Source organism: Marmota marmota, unplaced genomic scaffold (assembly GCF_001458135.2).
Source record: "Marmota marmota marmota unplaced genomic scaffold, marMar, whole genome shotgun sequence".
Taxonomy (NCBI): domain Eukaryota; kingdom Metazoa; phylum Chordata; class Mammalia; order Rodentia; family Sciuridae; genus Marmota; species Marmota marmota.
Window position 1 is genome coordinate 1915968 of NW_026000211.1, and position 24641 is coordinate 1940608.

Genomic DNA, 24641 nt, shown 5'->3' on the forward strand with positions numbered 1-24641 from the left:
CTACTACAAACATTGATGTGGCCGTGTCACTGTAGTATTCTGATTTTAACTCCTTTGGGTATATACTGAGAAATGGGATAACTGGGTCAAATGGTGGTTCCATTCCATTCCAGATTCTGAGGAATCTCCACACTGCTTTCCAGAGTGGTTGCACTAATTTGCAGTCCCACCAGCAATGTATGAGTGTATCTATTTCCCCACATCCTCACCAACATTTATTGTTACTTGTATTTTTTTTTTTTTTAGGTTTTGGACATTTTATTGTTTGCCCCTGGCTGGTGGCTGGCTGGGATGCAGTAGAGGGCTGCAGCACACCTGTGCGCTGGGGGAATCTCAGATAGGTTGCACGCCCATTGCACTGGATCTTCTCAGATGTTTTATGAGTACATTCCTTTACTTTAAACCAAGGTCACTCTGTTTAGACCCTCTCCTAAGGACTGGAGATAAGGGGCCAGTTCCCCCTCTGGATTTCCTCCTTTCCACATTGTTTTAAAAATCCTCCTTATCTCACTGCAAGCTGTCCTGGGCACTGACTAGGGCTCACCCCAACACCCTACCCTTCAGTGCCTCAGAAGCCCTTCGCATCCCTCACAGTCTCAAACCATCCCATGTTTTCCAAGGCCCTCAGGACAGGACACCAGAGGATAATTGCCATTCTGACTGGAGTGAGATGAAATTTCAGTGGAGTTTTAATTTGCATTTCTCTAATTGCTAGAGATGCTGAACATTTTTTCATGTATTGTTGACTCATCATATTTCTTCTTCTGTGAGGTGTCTGTTATTGGATTATTATTATTATTATTATTTGTGTTAATTTTTTTTAGTTCTTTATATATCCTGGGGATTAATGCTCTGAGGCGCAGGTGGCAAAGATTTTCTCCCATTCTGTAAGTTCTGTCTTCATGTTCTTGATTGTTTCCTTTGCTGTGAAGAAGCTTTTTGGTTTGACACAATCCCGTTTTTCTGACCCTTGATTTTACTTCTTGTGCTTTAGGAGTCTTGTTGAGGAATTGGGTTCCTAAAGCCAATGTGATGGAGAGTTGGGTCTGCTTTTCCTTCTAGTAGGTGCAGTGTGTCTGGTCTAATGCCCAGGTCCTTGATCCACTTTGAGTTGAGTCAAACTTCCCTTTTTACACATTCCCTCAGTCCTACCCCCCTTTCTCTCTCTTCTGCCCCTATTAAAATTAGGTATAAGAAAAGGAATTTGGGTCAGTGGGATCCTGGTGGGAGCTGTGGCGGCTCCCCTCTGGGCTGGTTTTCCTAGCCATCTTCAGGAAACACGGCCTCTGGTGCAGCTTCTCTGATGACGTCCTCAAGTGTTCAATGACATGAAGGTGTGCAAGTCTTTGTCACCAGAGGCAGTGAAGAGGTACAAGCAGGTGGTGCTTTTTTGCTTGAGTGAAGACAAGGAGAACAGCATCGTGGAGGAGGGCAGGGAGATCCTGGTAGGTGATGGGGCCAGACTCTGGAGGACGAAGGATTGTCCATTAATGATTCTCTTAGAGAAAGCAAGTGCAGTGCTTCTCAAGCATGTCTCTTCTAAGAAACGTTGTCTGACATATTGCTTTCCTAATTGCCCTCCCAAATGACATTTTAATGCACACAGACGTGAAGAGTTATTCTATGCCATACTATATGTGTATCTGTGCTTTATACATTAAAAAAGATTTTTTTTTCTTCCTGCTATATTTTGGATGGTGACTGTGGCCCAAAGGCCTATGTGTTAAAGCCTTGGTCTTCCACATGGTGCTGTTGGGAAGTAGGGAGCCATTAGGAGGAAGGACTTACTGGGAGGTCTTTACGTCGCTAGGGTGTACTCTTGTGTGGCCCTGCATTTTCCTCTTCTTCTCTTCTGTTTTCTGGCCATAGGTGAGTAACTCTGCTCAGCAACACCCTCTCACCATGATATGCTGCCTTGCCACAGGCCCAAAGCAAAGGGTCAACCATTCATGGACTGGAATCTCCAAAACTGAGCCAAAAATCAACCTTTTTCTCTTTATACATTGTTTATCTCAGGTAATTGTGCTAGTGATAGAAAGCTGACTGACACACTGCACCCAAGAACCAATTTTTGCCCCTTTGGGGGACATATTGGCCTCATTTAAGATGCATTTTAAGAGTCAATGCAAGAGTGGGGTTCATAGAACTAAGAAATACAAAGGAACAACTGCCCCCACGCCCATCTTCCAAACCCTCTTCCCCACCTTTGAAATAACTCAGGCTCCTTGTAGGAAAGACAAAGAACTTTCTTGTGCTGTGTGTACTTGCTGTCTCAGGAGATACAGTAAATATATTTATGAGAAATTTAGAAAAGGCCAATTTTTATCCTTAGTCCTTGTTAAGCAATGTGCAGGAATCAGCCAATGGAATTTGAGGCACCTGATTCACATCAAAGTGTTCCTATAAACAGTGAGCCAACCCAAATCCTTTTAAAATGGCATCCTGTGACCCTGTTGAACCCTTTAAACAATGGCCCTTTGTCAGAGCAGCATGACGGGGTACTTTGTCTGATGGGAGTTTATAATGAACTGCTGTATATACAGGCTGTAATTATAAGAAGCATAATAATATCTTATATTTATATTGCTTGCTTTCATCCTAGTGAATCCCAAGGCATTTTACACATTATATCATTAATAATAAAATAGAGAAATACGTTAATGAAAGCATTCCTTTTAAATGTATACCCTATATAATCGACTACATAAGTATATTACTATGCAAATATGGGAACAATCTAGTTAGCGCTTGTGGAAGAGTTGAGCTTTCTCATCGTCAATATGGTCTTACCCAAGAGCAAACTAACTTGCTTTTGACAGATGACACCTTCCTCCATTTCCATCTGGTGTTGTGCCCAGCCCAGCAGCACTGAATCAGCTAATTCATTTATTGGTTCATTCATTCATCAGTGAACCAAGCATCTGTTTTTACTGGGTACCAACAACGACAGTAGGTGCTGGCTTTCCCTCGCAAATATCTAGGCAGAGGGTTGGGAGTGATCTGAAAGCAAAAAAGCTGCAAGACATGGGAAAAAGTGAAGTTTTCTTCCTGGCACTCACTTTTGGGTGTGATAGTAACGTTAAACACATACCCAGACATGCCTGGAGCATAAAACCCTTGTATCTCCATTAAATCAAATCAAAGCCACAGGTGTACTTCTCCGTTGTGACTCCCCAAAGAATCCTGAGGGCCCCAGGCACAAATATGCATCCGCTCAGAGTCACAACAACCATACTGACAGCTGCTTTTCCTTCGAGAGTTTTATGTTGTTTTCCAAGAGGAAGGGGTGATCTGAATTGCTCAGCAGCCTCGAGTCAGCTCTTGTCCTGCCTTTCTAACTGACTTGACTGGCTGGTCTTATTGACCCAAACAGGGCATGTCCATAGGTCCCAGGAAAGGCTTCTAAGGAGATAGACTGGTGCTCTTTCTACAGACAGGTTGTCTTCATTTTTCTTTTGCTATAACTAGGTACTACAGACTGGGTCATTTATAAAGAATAGAGGTATATTTAGCTCATGGTTCTGGAGGTTGAGAAGTCTAAGAGCATCGGTTGAGTGTCTGGTGAGTTTGATCAGCATGGTGGAAAGCAAACTCGCTAACTTGGCTCTCCTTTTCTTCTTATAAAGCCACTAATGCAATCAAGGAGGTCCCACCCTCATCATCTTATCTAATTTTTATTATCTCCTAAGAGTTTCATCTCCAAATACTATCAACAGGTGACATCAATCAATCAACAAATATATGAAAAAAATGCTCATCATCTCTAGCAATCAGAGAAATGCAAATCAAAACCACTCTAAGATATCATCTCACTCCAGTCAGAATGGCATCTATTATGAAGACGAACAATAATAAGTGTAGGTGAGGATGTGGGAAAAATGGTAAACTTATACACTGCTGGTGGGACTGCAAATTGGTGCACCCAATTTGGAAACAGTATGGAGTTGTTTTTTTGTTTTTTTTTTGAAAACTGATTTTTGGACCCAGCTATTCCTCGCCTCGGACTATACCCAAAGGACTTAAAAACAGCATACTCCAGGGACACAGCCACATCAATGTTTATAGTAGCACAATTCACAATAGCTTAACTGTGGAGCCAACCTAGATGTCCTTCAGTGGATGAATGGACTAAAAAAATGTGGCATTTATACAGAATGGAATTTTACTCAGCATTAAAAAAGAACAAAATCATGGCATTTGCAGGTAAATGAATGGCGTTGGAGAAGATAATGCTAAGTGAAGTCAGCCAATCCCAAAAAAACAAATACTGAATGTTTTCTCTGATATAAGGAGGTTGACTCATAATGGGATAGGGAGGAAGAACATGGGAGGAATAGATGAATTCTAGATAGGGAAGAGGGGTGGGAGGAAAAGGGAGGGGACAGGGGATTACCAAGGATGGTGGAATGTGATGGACATCATTATACAAAGTACATGTATGAAGACTTGAATTGGGTGCTGCATACTTTATATACAAACAGGGATACAAAAATTGTGGTATAGATGTGTATTAAAAATTGTAATGCAAAAAAAAAAAAGAATAGTGTTAGATTAGGTAGAGGGAAGTAAAAGGAGGAGTAGGCAGGGGATGTAGGGATAAGAAAGATAATAGAATGAAACAGACATTATTACTGTATATATGTGAGTGTATGACCAATGTGATTCTACAATATGTATACTTAGAAAAATGAGAAATTATATCCCATCTATGTATGATACATCTGATACATCAAAGTATATAAGTGCATTCTACTATCATGTGTAACTAATTAAAACAAATAAAAAATTTTTAAAAAATAATTGTTTCAACGTGAGTTTTGGAGAGGAGAAATACTCAGACTGCAGCACAGGGTTCACCCAGGAGTATGAACTGTAAGATGCTGTCTCTGTAGGGTGATTGGGTGTATTCGAAGCTTCTTGAACCACAGAGGTATCTGCCACCAACCTACAGGTGCCTGAGGTCCGCTACAAAGAACACCTGAAAAGCCTCAGCCCCCAATCTCCTGATTGTTTTTGGTAAAGGTCAGAGAGGATCAATGAAAGGGAGGGTGGAGAGGAGGTAAGCCCATGCAAATGCTGGTAACAATTTGGTTGGAGCAAATTCTGCCAAGCTGAATCCTGGTACAGAAGACATTCATAGTGAAGGTGGCCATAGCACGTGCTTGCCTATCTGGATGGCCCCAGCAGAGAACATTCATGCAGCTTCAGGATTGTTTTGTTTCTCCTCCAACTTGCTTAATACGCACAATAAGAAGCAAGAAAGACAACCAGTTGGGTTTCTTCTTGAGAAATATTTTGCCCTTGGTGGAAGCATGGATCTAATATCCTAATGTTGCTGACATTTTTTTTTTTTTTAATATTAGGAATTTCACCTCATTCAGCCTCAGAAATGTAACTCTAAAATGAGAAGTTAATCTGTTACCTCTCTGGAAAATGAGACTCATTTTCACACTAAAATTCTAGGTTGCCTAACACCTGAATATCCACACTCTTTACCATGTCCTAGGGACCCAGACAGCCCCACCAGCTTCAAGGACAAGTGACCTTTGCAGTCACATAAAACCTGAGGCTCAGAAAGGTCTCATGCTGGGTTTAATTGTCTGCTGTCATCATCTTGAAATTCTTAGTAATTTTTAAATAAAGGCCTTATATTTTCATTTTTTACTGGGCCCTATAAATCATGCCCTGCCTGGAAGCTTGGACGTCACTGCTTTGAGAAGCCTTTTCCAAGTCCCTGAGGAGAGTTGGCTACTCTTCTGGTCTCTATAAAAGTCAGTCTGATATTTCTCTTTGAAAAGATTTATAATACCATTTGCTAGTACTTCTGTATGAGACAGTAAACCCTTTGAAGGCAGGGACTCTGATGAGACTTTTGTGCATCTTCAGTACATGGTAAAGTACTTGGCACTATTTAGCACATAGTAGATGTTCAATAAGTATTTCTGGAATGGATTTCAACATTTTGAATGCACAATATACATCTAATAAGTGCTAATTCAATCATTAAAATTTTGTTGATTTAATAAAGAGTCATCAAACTTTTATTCTGTGCTTGGCTCAGATTGGTTTTGTTTGCTGTCTTTACATCTGAGTGAAAGTTTCATGTTAAAACAAACAGGGCCACTAACGTGAAACTTTCGCTCAAATGTGAAGATAGCAATCGAAAACAATAAAAAAATACATATAATTTAAAACTGTGTAGATTCCTCTAAAGGGAAAAAAGAAGGGTAGAGTAAAAGAAAATATTAGTGCAGCACTTTGCTCTTCTCTAAGGTGCATAAAGCTGAATAAGACCTGAAGGAGTGGATCATGGTGCCCGAGTAGCCAGACTCAAGCAGATGAAAACTTGAGGTCAGAAAGAACTTATTTCCTCTGATCTTGGAGCTGAATGAAGGTCATTGCAGATGAAGGCTTTGGGCAGTGAGGATACTGCAAGAGATGCAATGGAAGAGATGGAAAAAGGCCCAGATCCTACGGGATCTTGTTGGAATTTGTATTTTATTCAAAATGCAATGGGGAGTGTTGGAAGAGTTTTAATCATTAAAGTAACATGACCCAATTCATCTTTGCCAAGTGATTTCTTTAACTGCATGGGGATAAATAAATTGGATATGAAAACAAATAACAAAAGGGTGGAAATAGTGAGATTAAAAAGGGGGCTAATGCTGGGAAGAGTGATGACGGCTTGGGTTAGGTGGCAGCAGAGGTAAGAGGGAGAGGATTTGTGACTGGTTGGAGCTATAACTTGGTTGTTCCTGGTATTGCAAGGGAACTAAGGCAGAGGGAGATGCTATGAATGAGCCCGGAGTTTCGGGCTTGGGGAGCTGTTCATTGCGATGGGGGAAAAGAACTTTGCTGGGGTAGGGTGGAGGGTGGGAGTCAGGAGCCCAGGTGTGACTGGTTGGAGGGTAGAATAGTGTCAGACTGCAAGGGGTCTCTTAGTCATTTCAGTAAACATAAGCTAAGAAATGTGGCCACTCAAAACAGCAGTGCTGTTTCTTCCAGAGCCCGAAGTCTGGGAACCAGAGGAGTGGACATTGGAGTGTCTTCCCTGTTACATGCAATGAACCTCTTCTTATACTTTGCTCCCATGCTCGATAGCAATATTCATCCTCTTCAAGACGGAATAACTTCTAAGAGGTTCCCCTGAATTAAAAGTAGACACTGCCCCTTGTTTCTGTTGTTGGCTGCTAAGAAACCAGACAATACAGTGGACCATGATCTGGAAACTTCGAGATCAAGAGAGAGGTCATCACTTCCCCCTCATCCATAGTGAAGGGGGTCATAGCCTTCATTTGGATTGGCTACCAGAGGAGGCAGCGTTTGCAGAGTCCCTGGGGGAGACTCTTTCAGAGAGGGCCAAGAACTGAAGAGCAAGCCAGCAAAATGAATAGAGATATAGTGGGGTTTTCCTGAATTCAGGAAAGGCCTGGAAGGGTGTGGAGAGAGAGGGGGTGGAGTTTGGTCTCAGAATGGGGAATAGTGCATGGATAGATTGAGTTGGTAATGGCTAGGGGAAGGCCCTGGACTTGGACCTTTCATTTAACAGGAATGTGAAGCATGATCTGTGGAGATAAATGGGCAGCTGCTGTCAGTGCTTTGGCCCCAAGCATGTCACTTAGTAGTATGGAGCTTCCAGAACCTCTTCTCCCTCACACACTGATGGAGTTGGAATAGAAGACTGCAGGTCTGGGTTGGGACTGGTCTCAAATTGTGGACTGGTCCTGGGCATATGTGAGAGCTTATTTAGGGGAATTTCTTATCCATCTAGATTGTAATTCTAATATCAGGGAACTTTTGAAAGAATGATATTCTGGGATTAATTGAGTTAGATGCATTTTTTTTGTTTGTTTGTTTTTGTTTTTGTTTTTTGTGTCTCTTGATAACCTCTGCTCCAGGCTCCCATATAAACTAAAAACTCATGACAATGTCTTGGACAATAGTGATCATCTCCACCCTGGGTGGACACCAAGCCTGTCTATTTTGTGACTATTATGAGTTTTTGTTGGCATGAAAGTGATCCTGTGGTAGAGCAAAATGGGAACTTGAGCAGTTTAAGAGCTGACAGGCTGTGGTTTTGCAAGCTGACACACAGCAGCTCTGCTTACTGACAGTTAACTATAGAGTCTTGCAGTGGCTTAGGTACCTTACAGATAACTGCAGTAGCAGAAGTAGGAGACGAAGCAACAGAAACAAACAATTCCCCTCTAGGCCTAGTGTAGTAAAAGTTCCTAAGCTGTGTGAGCTAAGAGTCCCTAGGTTGTTGAGAAGATGGTACCCATATAAGGACTGTAGAATGTACCCTCCAATAGAATTGCACCAACTCCCTTGCCTTACTATAACCAAAACTTGCTTATGTGTAAAAGAAAAATGCCTTTGCTCAGGGCTCAGACTTTGGGAATTATCCCTCTGGGCTGTGGCACAGCTAATAGAGTGTTGCTTCTAGATCTCAGTGTCCTGACCCTGATTTCCCCCTACTATCCTATTGTCCATAAAAGGTTTTAAACGACATTTCTATTTTGAGGATGTATGGTTAATAATGTATAATAGAGTTTTACAAAATAATAATGACTTCTACTTAGTGTTTGAGATGGGAGAGAGAGCAGAATACATTTTAATATTCCCTTCCAAGTAGATTAAACTGATTTCTTCATTGCTTCTTTTCCTTTTCTTGATTTTCCTCCTACTAATGGCCAAGTCATCCTTTGGTGAGACTTGGAAGCTTGATAGGAGTTTCATTCACATATCCCCCATTTTACATCTTGATTATACAATTTAATTTCTTGGGCCTGAGTATTTAGAAATATGGAAATTGTAAATTTCATAAAAGATGAAATTGAAGCCTTAACATCAAAGGGGTCCCACTTTTTGTATTTTGAGAAAGTAATAATAGCTAGTTTCCACTTATTATTTGACCCTGGAATTTGGAATTAAAAGGATAAGCCAGATAAGCCTGGCCTCAAGAAATTCACAGTATAGTAGGATAAACAAACTGTTACTATGCATTATGAAAGCTACCTACAGTGGGAAGTTCTGGTGGCTACAGGAGTACCCAGGAGGGACATGTAGCCTGGTCATTGAGGTCCAAGGCAATAACATGTAAACTTAGGTCTAAATGTTGAATAGAAGTTAATCAAGTAAGTTTGGGAAGAGGCTCTCCCAGGAGAAGAAGCATACAGAGGTTCCCACACAGAACCTCCCTCTGTGGGAAGGCCTGGAAAAGGGCTAGAACAGGTATTTGGGGTGCAGGATTAATCCCGTGTGTCTGGAATGTGGAAAAGAGTGAGGACGCTGGGAAGAAGAGAGGTTGAAGGAAGGGAGTCGACTAAGATACATAGACAAGGTGGGACTTTCCTGAGAGAACAGGGAGACACTGGAGTATGTGAACTGGAGGGGAAGGAGGCCGGGCAGACCAGTGAAGGCGGTTCAGACTCTCTTCATCCCCCTGTCTCACTGCAGACCAGTTCTTTCACATGGAGGGAAACGTGACAACTGACAGCTCTTAAGCTCTGCATCTAACAGCAAAGAGAAGCTGGTTTCCCCTCTGGATCCCCCAAGAAGGGTCCTCACAGTTGTATAGTGGACAATGACCAAGATCAGCACCACAGTGTAAGGACACATTCGTTTCTAGATGGCCTTGTGGGTGACAAGGAGCAAATAGATCCAGGATCTCCAACAGAGAACACAGAAGTCCTTTGCATCTCCCTTCTCTTCCTGTTTCCTGTTCGTTGCCCTGAACCTGGGGAGCAAGGTTTCTGGCTTTTTTCCAACACCCGTACAGGATACCAACCCTTTGTTTACTTATTTGGTCAACTTGAACAGTGATTTGGGTCTGCCGTAGCAAACTATTCTTCCTTTCTCTGAATCCAAAGTGCAGATTTTTTTTTTCAGGGTATTGTCTGTCCTGCATTGCTCTGATATTGCTATTTTGACTTTGTTTAAACTTTCACTCATGCTACAAGTAGTATAACATTAGTCGTAAAATCCAGTTAACTTTGTATGAATCTGAGCTGTTATAAATTAGGATTAGAATCTCATCTTAATATCTTTAGTGGAAGTTGCTAAGCGAAGCAGTTTTAGGCCCTACTTCCCAGAGTCTCTTAATTCAAACACATTACACACACACACACTGCTGTCTGGAACAATTAATACCCTAAGCATTGTAGATAAATGACTAAGAAGCCTAATCATAGACTCAGTTTCAATTGGCTGTGGAATAGTTCCTTCTGATTTGAAAGTTCCTACATATTATAACATATCAATGAGAAGGAATTACATTCCCTTACCACTATATCACAGTAGCTCAAAAATAACATTTGTATCAGTGCACTGAAAAATATCTTGCGGGTGTCTGCTGCAAGAGAGAGTGAGAAGCTATTATAGGAAGCAAGGAAGTTCACCCCTTATAATCACCTAGCACTCAGCACCAGTATAATCAGCTGAGAATAAATTCCAACTGCGCAGATGTTGATTCCAGCTGGGCAGATGTTGTTTGGGTCCCTCTGACAACCACCAATTACTATATGATACCTCATGTCCAGTACCAATAACTTGCTTCTTTATGATTTAGGGTTCAGACACCTTTGAAAGATTACTATCATCACTGCTGGCTGGCAGTGCCCCTGTGAAGTTAACTTCTATATGAAACGCATATTCGTGTATATGTGTACAGGTTTATGTGTTTCAAAAATTCACCAAGTCCAAGAAAGTCAACTTGAGTAGACCCAAGGCATCAGCAAGGCTGCATTTCTAGCAAGGGAATGTTCCCGTTAGCCGCCATCGTGTACAAATGATTATTTTGATTGTGGCATTTCAATGTGAACTGAAGTTTTTTTCTATTAGTATGAAATTCAAAAAATACAATGGATTTTCACTTGTTTTTCACCCAGTAAATATATTTACTGAAAGTTCCTATACACCAATTTTTTTTAAATAAAAAAATTGTTTAAACTCTTTTCTGAATGAAACAAATGTAGACATAAACCTGCTCTATTGCTATATTTACAAATTAATCCCCAGGAGAGCAAATGCTGAAGAAATACAAGCACCTGGGCACAATTTGTTATCCTTAGCACCAATCCTTAACTTGTTAAAATTCATGATTTAATCCAAACCTGGCCACACTCAGGCTCAAGGAAAAACTAGTGTGCTAATTGCCTTGACTTCTCTTTGGCTCAAAAATCTTTCCTGAGAATATTCTAGATTTTAGCATGTTGGTTAGGGTACTTTGGTTTCAACAATGCCAGCCCTCCGGCCCACCTCAGAGCTGCAGAACCACTGCTTTACATCTCAAAAGGAACTCCAGATGATTTGTGCACATATTAAAATCTGAGAAGTACTGCTGCAGACCATGTCTGATCCAACTCCAACAGGACAGTCTTTTTTTGAATCTCACAAAGAAGGCCACGTTGGTGTGTCTGAACTTCCTGCTAAGAGCTTACTAACTTAAGGTCTGCTAGAATCAGTCTTTCTGTCCTGACCTGGTGGCAGCCCCAGTGACTCAGAGGACTTCTTACCAAGCCTTACTTCTCTGAGTGTCATCACTGCACACCTGCTAACTTTAAATCCCTTATACTCAGCCAGGAGAGGGGTGGACTCTGGCTAAACCATACTCAGGTTATAACAGTGGCACTATTGTAACCATGGGGGGTGGGGAAATGTTAGAGTGTCCCACCTCCAGTCTGTTCCTTTCCATTTGATTTAAATCCCAGGAAGTTCATTTAACCCATGTCTCTCTCCTGCTTGGTTCGGGGCTCTTTGGCACTCCCATTTGGACTTCACTCCCTCTCCACCATCCTGAAATACTGCAGAATAAATGTCTAGGCCTGGCCTGTCTACAAATCCAGTCATGTTAGAGAAGCTGGCAGCAGCTTGGTGGTCAGGCTGACCTCACTGTGCTGCTGATCCCTTCCGGAAATTTGCTAACCTCATGATCTTGTATCCTTTCCAGGCAGTCCCAGGCTCAGCTCCCTCCTGCAAGTTCCTACTGTTTGCTACCCGAGATATTCGATTTGGCATTGCTAATCCCTTGTGCCCACCCTCCCACCTCAAAAGAAGAAAAAAAGTCTTAAAAAGAGGCATATTATAGACACAGAGTGACACATATTATCTGATTTATCTGGCAAATGCCCAACTTCCTTTCCCTAGTGAGCTGAAGTCATTTTTCCCTCTCCCATCAGGTATTTGACATCACTGTATTAATTCTATGCTTATACATTGAAATGCTTTTCTTCTTAACAACTCTATTAGGTTTCTTAATATTGTTCAAATGTGTAAAGGGATCACGCATTTTCCCCTAAGTATTTAAAAGTACTTAAACAGATACAAAATCATTTCCCAGTCTCTGATAGAACCTTCCCGGTATTATGGGATATAGCAAGGGTAATGATTTCCTTATATTCACTGAGTAGATTTAGTAGATCTACTGAGGAAAGTGACATGATAGATCTTGCGCATAACATATCTAATGGTTATGTCAACATTGCTAGTACCCAGGGGGAAACAACTCAGCACAGTAATCAGTCCTACCCTTGTGGAAGCCATGCAGGTCTGCAGTATAGGAGTTGAAGCTCTTCCTACACAGTGTGTAAACTAATGATTAGTGAATGGCAAGGTCATCTTAGTCTGGTCGGCTATTTTTGTGCAAATATAAATAAAAACTTTACACGTTTTTCCAAATCATAAAACTCATGGAAAATGGTGACATTTGTATGGCACATTGAGGTCAACTGTAGCTAATTCAGATCCCCAAACAAAGCTCTTCTCCATGAAGACGACCAACCATGAGTTTCTCATCACCCAGCTCCAGTTTGGTCACTTAGAAACAGGGGGATCAGCATCTCAGGGCACACTCTAAAGAAGCAACTATTCTCTACAGCACAAATGACACCGAGTGCCACCTGAGAGTAGTTTCTCACCCCCTGCCACCACTTACCATATTCAACACTTTCTCTGTTTCTATCCCACTTTTGCATACTGTGTAATTTTTCCTCTTACTTTCCTTCTTCCGGTCCCCATAACCATTGCTTACGCCCAGTTTGGGAAGCTTTTAGAGAAACAAAGTTATTCCCGCCTTTAAAGGCTGGAACACACACGCAGATGACAATGAGGCATACTCTGGCAGGCAGCCAGTGGCAACGCTTGCTGTTCCCATCAAAGAGCAGGACGTGTTCTTATTAGGAAGCTCTGCAATAACAACCTCCTCCGAGGTTACAGCACCAGTCGGAGCCTACTGTAGTCATTGTCACCTTGCCTAACATTTTTTTGGGGTAATGAGAAGATTTCCCAGTTCTGCCATGCTTGTTATTTGTATAAAATTGGGAGCCACCTTGTAATTTCCTCCATTGTATATTAGAAATGTACACAGCTGTCTGGTTGCACGGTCCAGAACTTCTGCACCCCCCACCCTCCGACGTAAAAATTCTTTTTAAAAGACCCTGTATCTTTTTAACTTCAAAGAAATGGATTTCCAAGATCCCTAAAATTTGGGGAGAATTTTTTCTGTGTTTGAACATATTTCGTAGTGAGGAAGAAGAAAAGAAAAAAGAATACAAGGGCAGGATTGGGAAGAAACCTGGGACTAAGAACAAACAGGCACCAGGCAAGGCCTCAGTTACAAGCAGGCCAGGGGAGGAAGAGAGGACTATGAGGAAGAAACCATCCAGAGAAGAGCAAAGAAGGCAGAGGACAATAGAGGAACTCCAAGCCACCAGGAAAATGAAAAGGAGAGCGAGCAAGGAGCAAAAGATCCTGACCGGGAGAAAAAGAACAGAGAGGAGGAGAAGGAGGAACAGCATTTCTCAAAGTTGAAAGACATATGTACCTATCACAAAGAAAATATGATTCTTAAGAATCTCAAAGAATACTTAGATCTTAGTATGGCAATGTTGATTTAAGAAACTACTCTATTTCATGAAAATATCTTTCAGTTGCAAATTGTCATTGCACAGTGGATACATTTTTTTTACTTTACATTACAAAAATTTTCAAATATGTACAGAAGTAAGGGTTGAAGATATAGCTCAGTGTAGATAGAGCATTTGCTTAGCACGCGGAAGGCTCTAGATCCAATCTTTAGTGTCACACACATACACACACACACACAAAAGGTTTATGTGCAAATACACACACACCCATACACAAGTTTAGATATAAGCAGTGCATACCTATTACCCAGCTTCAACAATGATAAATTTATGGCCAATTCATTTTTACCCTTCACTTGTGCCCCCCGACCCCGGTATTATTACAGAACTCCCAGGCATCATATCATATTTTGTAAATATTTTGACAAGTATCTCTGAAAAATAAGATCAAATTTTAACAAAGACTAGCACACAATTCTATTATCACACTTAATTTCTCAATTATCTAGTCTGTTTTCAAATTTCCCAGAATGCTCATTAAATGTTTTATTATAATTGGTTTGTTCAAATCAGGCTCCAACTTTTTATCTGTATAGTTGATACATAAGCAGGTGTTTGAGATAATCATTAGAATAAAAACTAAACATTTTTTAAAACTTCAGTTGTCAATTACTGCCTATATCCTGGGCCTACAAAATCAATAGACTAAAGTTTGAGAAAAATTGAGGTGCAGACAAATTGTGGGCTTAGAAATCAAACCAGGTCTGGGCTTGACTCCTGAATCCTGACCACTGTTTACTAGCTGAGGACTTGTAAACTCTGAGTCCTGCCAAACGACCCCCTCTTCTGTAAATGGGGTTAGGAGAGTCCTGAGCTCTCATGCAGTACCACCCGACGAAACACAGCATGCCCAGTGAATTTTGAATGTCAGAAAAAAACAGCAAATGAATTTTTGTAAGTATATCCCAAGCAAAAGCCCAAACTTCACTGGGCATCCTATGTTTTTATTTGCTCAATCTGTGATCCAACTTTCATGGTTACTGTGAAGATTCTGTGAGATAACACACGTAAAGTGCTTAACGCAGCACCTGACACATCATAACTGCATGAAATATGTCAGCTGTCCTGCCAAGTCCTTCCTTAGGGAGAAAAGGGAGGGAGGGCTGGCTCCCACCTTGGTCTCCCATCTGCTCTCTGCTTTGTTTGGGTACCATTTCCCAGGTGGGCGATAGCAATCTTCACCAAGCTAAAGGTTTGAGCTACAGTCAGTAATTAGCTCCTGCAGGTTTCCAAGTCCAACTGAAGTATTGTACAGGGTTTGGGCAGCCTGTGATGTTTCTGATAACAGAGATATTTCTGGCTGCTTCTTTAAAATTGAGCTCTCTGGCAGCTCTGAGTCCACACTCCCACCTGGCATAGATCAGGGGAGCTGTGTAGCAGCTGCTCCCTTTAGTGAGGCCCACGCTTGCCAGTTTGCCATCTGGCCCATTCACTTGCTTAGATCACCTGCCTGTCCTCTGTGGGACATGAGTTTGCTACCCTGTGCCTCCTCTCCAGCTCTCTCCCTGTGCTGCCTCTTTGGCCCCAGAAAATACTGCCTGGAGTGAGGCTGGGGGCTAGAAAGAAGGGTTTGCCAGGAGGAAATGGGAACTAATGCTCCAAAGATAACATCTTTATTGGCCCCAATTCAAGAAAACCATAAATTGGGTTGCCCATGATGTGTGTGTCAATAAAAATAAAAATAAATAAAACCACCCAAAAGGCTGTGTGGGTGTGAGCTTATCAAGTGTTGAAGGGGCTCAGAAAGAGAGTGGAGAAGCAGATGAGAAAAATGAAACACTGAAAACCAAGGGAGAAGATCTACAAGTAGGGACGATCACAAGAAATGGCAAATGCGTAGAGACAATGATAAACAAACTTTTTTCTCGGTGGATTAGAGTCTCCATAAGCATAACCCCCACCTGTAAGGAGTATCTGAGGAATTCTTATAGAAATGAAACAGATCATGACTTTTTAGAAATCACTGACATCCTGTTTATCAATGGTCAGGGGGTTCTCAAATCAGAGTGGGATCTGAGGGGTAACATGTGGGACATGGGTCAGGGGAAAAAAATCTACGCAGCTAGCCAGATAACCCTGTCTCCTGAGCATGCCCAGCTGCTGTTGAAAGAGTGACTGCAAGTAGGGAGGTCAGGAGGGTCAGGACAGCTTCTAACACACCCCCATGTGATAACTAAGGGTCCTCAATCCTCACCCCCATCCTATCTTCACTGATGTCAGAAACAGCTGAGAGGTGAAGGGGAGAAGTGACAGGGAACAGAATGCAGAATTGTATTGTCCCTGAAAATGGCTTTGGAAACATTCCCTTTCCCCACAATGAGCGTGCAATTGTTGGAAAGCAGAAATTCTGACAATGGAAACTTGGTCATTTAAGATTTGTCATGCAAAAAGGTAAAAAAGGATCGTTGCTTTCCTGACGGAGAATGAAGCAGGTTGATACGGAGATGTAATATGTTCAGAAGAACCCACCCCACTGACCTTACAGCAGAACCCTCAGGAAGCAGACAGTCCCCCTATGTCCCAAATTATTTAGACCTAAGGACCATCCCTCTCAAACGAGGAGGTGGCTCCCTTACCTGTAGGCAGATAGTTTAGGCAAGAAGCACAGAGGTTAGAAAAGGGGGAGATGATGATAAAACTTCTTTAAATATGGGAACTTGGAATATCTGTTCATTAAGTCATTATTACATGCCTTTCTATAAATGGTATAGATTTTTCCATTTGGATCTTGTGAATTTTGTATTAGGATATTCCCAAGCATTTTACTTTTTGTTTCTATTGAGAATAGAAACTCTTTGCTTTTTTGTATGTAGGGATTTTAGGGTTGTTGTTATTGGTTTTTTGTTTTGTTTTGTTTTGTTGGCAGTGTTGGGGGTTGAACCCAGGACTTCATGTGTGCTAGGTAAACATTCTACTACTGACCTATGTCCCCAAGAATAGGAGTCCTTTACGGAAATTTTCAATTGCTAATTACCAGTAAATACGACGTTATCTATACTTGTATGTTAAGTCTTGAATCTATGTATCTTGCCGACGTTATTAATTGCAGGAGTCAATTTCAAAGCTATTTTATTTAGGATTTTTTTCCCATTATTCATATGTGAGATTTGCATGATCTTCTCTTACTGTCTTTGTTTTGTCATTAGAGCTACTATGAGGAGAATTGGAAGGGATCTTCTGCTTCCCAAGCTTAGGGACAGTTCATAAATATTGGTGGTGTCTCTTTTTGAGAGCTTACTAGAATGTACTTACATGACAAAATGCTGAACCAAGTGGCACTTACTAGGCATTTATAGCTTCACATTTATCCGAATGTGTTGTGTGTGCATGTTTGTTTTCACATGTCAGATCTTTTAAAACTTGAATTTTGATTGATTCTTATCATTACTCAAAACCATCTCCTTCATTTATGTTTTCTATTTTATGTAGGGCAGAGTCACCAAAAATATTCCTTCATAGTTTTAAAATCCATATCTTTCTGAAACCAGCCTAATTTTGCTTGTGCATTTGCTTACACTCTGTTGTTGATGAGACTTGCCAAAGATTTGTCTCTTTTGTCTTTTGTAAAAATAGGAAGTTTTTATTTTGTTCGCCAATCCCACTGCTTTTTCATATTTTGTAACATTTTGCCTGATTAGTTAATTTTTTTGTCTTCAGAATTTTCTTTCTTATCCTCTTAACTCCTTGAAAAGTAGTTTTGTGCATCTCTATCCAGTCTTTCCCTTTGAAGAAGCCTTCTTTTTTCTACCCACCTCTACTTAATGTTTGTGTTATTTGTTTGTTTGTATTTGGGGGGGGGTACTGGGGTTTGAACTCAGGGGCATTTGACCACTGAACCACATCCCCAGTCCTGTTTTGTATTTTATTTAGAGACAGGGCTCACTGAGTTGCTTAGCACCTTGCTTGTGCTGAGGCTGGCTTTGAACTCTCAATCCTCCTGCCTCAGCCTCTGGAGCTGCTAGTACTACAGGCCACCACGCCCAGCTTAATGTTTGTGTTTTAAGTAGAGAGGACCTCCTCCTCATTCTGAAGGGTCACATTGGTGTGGGTCCTGTACTCCCCGCCTCTTAACAAGGTTTTCTTTCTCTTGGGGTGCTGAACTGAGAGTGTACAGCCTGGGCACTGCAGGTGACCATGATATATATATATATAAAGCAGCACAGAGGAAAGAGGAATCTATTGCTATTTAAACATCTGGATCCAAATATGTTTGAAGTGTACCCTGGACTCTAATAACAAAACAATAGGTTTGTCATGGGGTAAGCCAGTTTGAGTGGCATTTCAGACTCTTACAACTAAAGGATCCTGCCTTGTCTTCCAATATGGGCATTTTGGTCGATGCATTTTCCTCTGAGCATTGCTTTGATATGTCTTGCTTATTGTAATTCACATCTAATTAGCTAGTAATAATTTGCATTTTAATATTTTTATTTCCATGGAAAGGATTTAGAATTTTAAAATTCTGGTTAGATCATGTTAAGTTTTTGTTTTTACCTCTTTAGTAATAATTTTATTGCCTAATGATTAGGGACTGGCACCTGTTTGATTCTTGCTTGATTGGGAAATTTAGACTTCACAGAGATTTTTCCCGGTATTAATACATGGATAGTTAAGGAATTTCCCATGTATGTCTAAAACATGTATTCATATTGTATCTATGTACTTTTGTGTGGGTGTAAATCTTACTTTGTAACCAATAATATGTACATATTATATTGTCTTAATTGTGTTATTTGAATCCCATTTTAGTGGAAAATACTTTGAAATCTCTTTTTGGGTTTGTAGATTTGTTTATTTTTCTTTGTATTTGTGCCAGTTCTTGCTTTCTTTAGCTCAGGCAATTTGTTGGTTACATTGTCTCATGTTATAATTTTCTGGATAATTGCCTGTTTTCACAATGAGATACACCTTCTTTGTTCCTTTTAATGCTTTATCTACTTATTTATTTATTTATTTTTACTTTGAGTTCTATTTTGCATGATATTAATGTTACACTGAAGGTTTGTGTTAGCATAAGTTTTGTAAACATTTCCAGCCTTTCTGTGTCATCTTTATATCTCTTGGAAGCAGCATGTAGTTGCATTATCTTGTCGATTTGGGCTTTTTTTCCCACCTGACTATATGTCACAGGTGAATATAATCCAGTTATTTTATTGCAATTGCTGATATACTTAATGTCTGAGAGTAGAAACAAAGTTTACCATTTTGTGTTATCATTTTGCTCAGGGAAATAGTCCTCCTATCTTTAAAATTTTCTCACCCCTCTCTGTCCAATCTCTTACTTAGATAGATGTTACAATTTTCTGGAGCTGTTCTGTAAAACTTTTTTTTTTTTTTTTTTTTTTTTGGTACCAAGAATGCTTAACCACTGAGCCACATCCCCAACCCTTTTTTATTTTGAGATGGGATCTTGCTAAGTTGTTCCGGGCCTTGCTACATAACTGAGGCTGGATTTGCAATTGCAATCCTCCTGCCTCAGCCTCCTGAGTCCCTGGAATTATGGTATGTGCACCCTCTTTTTGTTTTATGAACTGAATTTTCAGAGAATTTCTTAGCTCCGTTCTCCAGTATATTGCTTTTAGCCTTTTGTTCTAGTTGTTCACCTACTGAAATTGTTAGTCCAATAATCAGGATTATTATTTCCAACTCCTCTGATTTTTAGTCATTCAACCTGTTTTTGCTTCAGGGATGTGTGATCTCCTATTTCTTCTGAGGTTATCATTCATAACCATATCATGATACCATATTTTTTCATGCTTCCTTCTAATTGCATTATTAACTCTGTTTCCTTTTTATTTCAGTTCTTTTGTTTATAAGTTTGGGTATGGCTCTTTGGTTTGCTTACCTAAAGGGTTATGTGATTTTAGATTGGGCACACATTTGCATAGGAGTGTCTCTCTTGCCTGTTTGTAAATGCTATATCTTTTTAGTATGGCGTGTCCCAGTGATGTGAGACAGAGGCAGGGTCTGCGGTCAAGACGCTCAACTAATCACTAACTAGTATTCTTTGGAGGACATTCCACACTCACCCTGGCTGAGAGCTGCCTCTGGGGATTGAAATGCCCACCTTCACTCATCCTGCATTGAACTGAAGGGAAGTAGTCACACCCGCCACTGTGCTGTCCCCGTCATGGACCTGGGACACCTCAGAGCCACACCCACCACAGGCAGCAGATGTCTTCTTTCTATATTTGTGCTGCCTTTTAAATTTTATTTCAAATATCATTTTTTTTAATTTGGAAAATCAGAATAGCTCACAACCTCCTGTATAATTCCTAGACTCATTTAATAGAATTGACTCCATCCGTAACCTAAGTTTCAGAAAGCCTCAAATTTTTATTCCATGCATTAAAATATTTACGGCCTGAATTGGCTTAGCTGTTCCCTTAAAAGGCAAAGAAACATTTTCCAATTTAAAGTGAGATGTTTCTCAGGATTGTCCTGCCCATTTCAATGTGTTCCACGGGGTTTATAATTAATAGTCAAAGCAGCACCTGCTCTAAATCTTAATTGCTTTCTTCTGCATGAAAACTGATGCTAGAGGTGTTGGTGAATTGATCTGTACAACATAACATGGCTGCAGACTTGGCTTTGGAATACACAATACAGAAAACTGAACACAATGTTGGAACCTTTCCAAGTGAAAAACTTAACTAAAATTGTTTCAGGTATTCAAGTCCAGTACCTGCTAATGAATGGGATATGGCTGGATAGTACTATTATTTACCACTATTATTTGCCATTTGGTATATAACACCTGCATGTGTTAGGTGGTTATAGGAATGTTCAAACATCCAAAACAACTAAAGGGGTATCATAATTTTTCTGATAACAATAGAAACATTCTAGAATAACGTAGTTTGGTATTAATTGCCTGCAATGGGCTGAATGTTTGTGTCTCCCCAAATTTCATATGCTGAAACCCTAACTTCTTGTGTGATGGTATTAGGAGATGGGATCCTTGGAATATAATTATATCAGGACAGTGGAACACACATGAATAAAATTAACATCTTTATCAGATGCCAAAGAGCTTACTAGCCCTTTTTCCACTGTGTGAGGACACAAAGGGAGGATGACACTTGCAACCCAGATGCAGGCTCTCACGAAAACCTGACCATGCTGATGCTCAGGATCTCACTTGTCCAGCCTCCAGAACTGTGAAAAATAAATTTTTGATATTGATAAGCCACCTAGTCTGTGGCACTTTGTTATAGCAGCTCAAGATAAGAAACTGCCCAAACTCCCCTTGAATTCAAACTTATTGTTACTTTCATTTAAGTGCATGCCATTTAAGTGAGTAAAGAAATACTAGGTTCTGAGGCCACTTGTTCCAGGCATGGACGGTGGACCTTGGATTTCTCCTCCCACAGTGTGCAGAGTCAGGCACAGCAATCCATACCCTGCCACCACATGTGGGACTGGCACCAGCTCCAAGATTCTGTGAATAAAATTAACTTTGGAAAGGATTTGCAAAACCTCTCATTTTTATCAATTAAACTGTATCTTGAAGTCACTTCTATTTTTCTTTTAAACAATTCGCAATATCTGGGGACGTAGCTCAGTAGTAGAGTGTTTGACTTTCGTGCATAAAGTCCTGGGTTCAAACTTCAGTATGGCAAAAAAAATTCATAGTAAAGAAAGGGAAGAGAATTCCTTGCACTGCTCTTATTATAACCTTTAATACATAATCAATTGCATTTTAAATATCCTAGGGGAATGCAAAACTTAAGGAAGCATAAAATTAATTCCTTTGTAATGGATGTTTGATTTGTTAGCTGTGTTTGATTTGTTAGCTCAATTTTTCATGTAATCAATTTTCTGTAAAATATGATTCAGGAATATCTCCTATAATACATTCATCCATGCAATCAGACAACATCTCTAGGGCTCTGCTTCAGGGCCACTTCTTGTAGATGTTGCATTTTGAGTCGGGGCCTCTCTCGCCTATGAGTAACTGCAGCTGTTTCGATTCCATTTCACACTGTGGGGCAGGAGGCCCATCTGTCTTGATTGGTTCACCCTCCATGAATTTACCAGTTCCAGATTAGGAAACTCTCACGGTTCAGTGCAAAACCATGAGAGAAAGAGCCAGTCAAATATATAACTGATATTTATTGTCCTTTTACGACAAATCTCTTCTACAAAATATTTTAAAAACACGGTTTCCTCTTGAGGGTAAATTTGTCACTTTTCCCCAGTGTCCTTAACCTAGGGGGTTCAGAGGGCTGGAAGAGGGAGGCTGAGGGAAAGCTGCAAGGGTTATTTGGACCATGCATTTCTTTAAATGTTTAAGTGAAGTAATCAGATTTAAACGTAAACCAAAGAGATGCTGTAGAACTTAAAAGTGCCAAGGTCATTTCACATCCTAAGTCTTATTATAACTGTTGTTCTGAAATTCTCTCTCTGAAGAACAAGGAGGCCCATTATTAGCATGCCCTAAAGGAACTATCATCATAAAAGGAAGCCGGGCTTATTAATTCAGTTATAGTCTTTCAGATTCCCAGTTCAGCTTCTCGTGTTAATGAAACAAGCAAAGTAGTTGACAGTAGCTGTTGAAATTAGCTGTCATATTTATGGTTTGCCAGAGCCTTTTCGACTGAGGTTTCTAACAAAGTGACAGGGATTTCCCAGGAGTCTAGTGCTTTCTTTCTCTGGGTTTATTTGAGATGTCAGTAAATGTAAGATGTGAGTAAAAAATGTATTTTTACAAAAGAACATTTATTTGATGCTCCAAAAATGTCTCCTCTCCTTATGCATCGCGTTGTCTCCTTATTATTCCTACATATATCCTACCCAAACATATTGATTAGAGCAAACAAATGAATAATGTTCAAACACAAATCACACTCACAAGTTATAAAGTATCTTCACAGCGCACTAGAGGCACCCATATCCAAGTGTAGATGTATTTATGTGATGATTTTAGTTCTAGACATAGACAAGTTTTGAAAGTCCTTTTATTTGCTTGGTTTATATTTATAATACATAGACTATGAAAAATAAGCTATTTGTGTTTATAATTTATAAACTGTTTTTAGTGAACATCAGCTTTGTAGTACTAACTTACAGTTGAAAATTAATAAAAATGCTAGAAACTTTGGCCATTTGCATTTGTAATCATGAATTTGTAAGGGTTTAATCCATGAATTATTAAGGGCTTTTCATGCACTGGCTATTAAGTGAGAACTATTCCTAGGGCTTAAGGAGATAATTATGTTTCAGTAGAGAAATGGTATCCTTTGGAGATAGGGAGACCATAAGTGCTTCAGACACCAAAGACAGACATCAGGCCACACACAAGAGGGTCACAAAGGTGAGAGGACCCTAGTCTACATAAAGGTGAAAGAGAGTTTAATTCTCATGCTGTGTCCATGGTGAATCTTCCATTTGGTCTCACGAGTGACATTCTGACCAAAATTGTAAGAACAAACACATAAATGGTATATATTTGATGTTTTTAATGTATGCTTAAATTTTAATTGACAATAATTGTACATATTTATGGGGTACAATGTGATATTTCAATACATGTTTACAATGTGTATATGAAGTAATTAACATATCTATAACCTAAACCATGAAACATTTCTTTTTTTTAAATTTGTTCTTTTTAGGTATACATGACAATAAGTATGTTTTGACAGATTATACACACATAGAGTATGTGTGTATATTTATTATATATTATAATATAATTATGTAATTATAACATAATTATAATTATATATAAATTATATAATATAAATTTATAATAATATAAAATATAATTATTATATTTATAATATATTATTATATATTATTCTAATTAGGATCCCATTCTTGCAATTGTACATTATGTGGAATTTCACTGGTGGTATATTCATATATGAACATATGAAAGTTATATCAGATTCATTCTACTATCTTTCCTATTTTCATCCTCGCTCCCTTCCCTTCATTTCCCTTTGTTTAATCCAATGAACTTCTATCCCTCACTATCCACATTGTGTTTTAGTATCTACCTATCAGAGAGAACATTCAGCCTTTGGTTTTTTGGGAATGGCTTATTTCACTTAGCATGATACTCTCCAGATTCATCCATTTACCAGCAAATGACATAATTTCATTCTTCTTTATGGCTGAGTAATATTTCATTATGTATATACACCACTCTTTATTTATCCATTCATCTGTTGAAGGGCACCTACGTTTGTTCCATAGCTTAACTATTGTGAATTAAGCTGTTATAAACTTTGATGTGGCTGTGTCACTATAGTATGCTGATTTTAAGTCCTTTGGGTATATATCAATGAGGGTGATAGTTGGGTCAAGTGGTGATTCCATTTTAAGTTTTCTGAGGAATCTCCATACTGCTTTCTATAGTGGTTGAACCAATTTGCAGTCCCACCAGCAAAGTATAAGTGTGCCTTTTTCCTCACAAGCTCATGAACATTTATCATTACTTGTATTCTTTATACTTGACTATACAAATCTTTTGACACTCTGTCCCTCTACTTTTCCTCCATCATGTTTCCATTTCTTTTCTTTTTTAAAATTTTTTAACCTGTTCTACTTAGTTGTACATGACAGCAGAATGCATTTCAATTCATCATACACAAATAGAATGCAGCATTTCAATTCTCTGGTTGTACCCGGTGTAGAGATACACCATTCATGTAATCATACATGTACCTAAGGTAATGATATCCATCTCATTCCACCATCTTTCCTATC

General features: G+C 39.7%; 1 long non-coding RNA gene across 1 annotated transcript; it reads left to right on the plus strand.

The window, feature by feature from the left end:
- Positions 1 to 923: 923 nt before the first annotated feature.
- On the plus strand, positions 924 to 21311 carry LOC125612881. Its single transcript, XR_007343359.1, has 3 exons — positions 924 to 1110; positions 18173 to 18176; positions 21299 to 21311. It is a non-coding gene; the product is annotated as an uncharacterized LOC125612881 (long non-coding RNA).
- Positions 21312 to 24641: the final 3330 nt, after the last annotated feature.